Source organism: Ixodes scapularis, unplaced genomic scaffold, assembly GCF_016920785.2.
Source record: "Ixodes scapularis isolate PalLabHiFi unplaced genomic scaffold, ASM1692078v2 PGA_scaffold3__209_contigs__length_174095766, whole genome shotgun sequence".
NCBI lineage: Eukaryota > Metazoa > Arthropoda > Arachnida > Ixodida > Ixodidae > Ixodes > Ixodes scapularis.
Genome location: NW_024609868.1, coordinates 129,862,466 through 129,864,107, shown reverse-complemented (window position 1 = coordinate 129,864,107; position 1,642 = coordinate 129,862,466). Strand labels below are relative to the sequence as shown.

The following is a 1,642-nucleotide window of genomic DNA, read 5'->3' as shown; positions in this document are numbered from 1 at the left end:
AATGTTGACACTGGCTTGTGCGCCACTTGGATACCTTCTTTTCGGAGCACGCGCGCCAGTGTCTCGCTCGTCCCTTTTACATAGGGGACGAGCGGGAACTGCTGTTTCTAAACTTTTGGTTTGAGTTTTCTTTTTTTCGAGGTGTAGTGGTTAGCACACCCGACCGGACATTGGGAGGCCCAGAGTTCAAATCCTGGCTCCGCCGTTTTTTGGCTTTCGGCGGGTTCCTGAAAACTTGGATTCTTTAATTCATTGGATTAAGTACGGTTCATTCATCTGCACATATTCGTTCATATATATATATATATATATATATATATATATATATAACAGTAGACGAGAGGTTGCAGTTAGTTCAGGAAGTGAGGGCCAGAAGGGTCTGAACAAATTATGGGCAAATTCAGCTCTTCAGTCAGTGGAGACAAACACACAAAGAAAAAAACAGGCCTCGTATGACATTGTCAATAAAGTCTTCAACTACATCATTAATATATTTTGATCTAAAATACCATACTAGATCGACAATAACCAGCGGAAAATGGTTTTACCATCGCTTTGAGGAAACCGGCCCAGGATGGCTAGGTTGGGCAACCATCAAGTTCAAATGAAATGCGAAGAGTGACGGAACGATGTGTTTGAAACTCGCCGAGCACAACCCAAGCTTGGAAACTGCGCCGGTGGTGGGCTCGAAGTTCTCTCACTGTTCGCATTTCATTCAAACCCGACGGTGCGTTTTAAGAGGTCACGGAAGTGCCGTAACGGCGTCTGATTGGTGGAGTAAATTTCCTCCACCAATCAGGCGCCATTACGCCACTTCCGTGACCTTTTAAAACGTACATGGTAATGTCCAACCTAGCTATTCAGGAACATGTCTACAGCACTTCATCAGTAGACCGTCCTTGCGTTATGATGGTAGCAATGCGCCGGGTATTTGCGTTGTAAAAAGTTCACAGTGCGTATAAAAATGTGTTTACCTACATTTGCATGTTTTGATCATATAATAGTTAGCATATTATAAAATTGAACTCAGACATAAGAGATCAGCATATACTGTCCTTAAAAATGTACTAAGTACTACTACTACGTACTGCATAAAACTTCTTACATGGTAACACAACTTCTATGACATCAGTCAGTGCGTATATGAGGTGACACGTTTTGATAGGATCGACATTTCTACCAACAGGTATCAACTTTGCGCAGAGGCAGTGTCGTACCCGAGGAAGGCAACTGAGGGGCGACTATTGCTAGTTGAAAACTTTTCCCAATACCCCGCCGGGACGTCGTGCAATACCGACGGCCATGGCAATTTTTGGCAGGCCCCACGGGGCTCCCTCTTTTCAATCCAAAAACAGAATTTGTTAAACACACGGTATTAATATGAGTGCGTGTGTAAGGAAAATACAGTGAGGGCGGCAGGCGCTGTTTCACACTTAACTTACTGGACGAAAGAAAGTAGCGCCATTGCCTTTCCGGCTTCTAGCCGGACAGAAACAAATACCAACATGCAGATGACAAAACCTCTCAAGGTTTTGTCATCAACTGCTTATTGCTGTCGGTTTGCAACCTTTCAAGGCTTCGAAGCTTCTAAGAAGTCGTTAAAATTAGGTGCAAAAATACTCCAAAAGCCGGGAGACGTCAT

General features: G+C 43.8%; 1 non-coding gene across 1 annotated transcript; it reads left to right on the top strand.

Annotated features, from left to right (window-relative positions):
- The first annotated feature begins 1,191 nt into the window (after positions 1-1,191).
- Positions 1,192-1,331, top strand: LOC115308531. Its single transcript, XR_003916530.2, has one exon. It is a non-coding gene; the product is annotated as a U4 spliceosomal RNA (small nuclear RNA).
- The last annotated feature ends 311 nt before the right edge of the window (positions 1,332-1,642 follow it).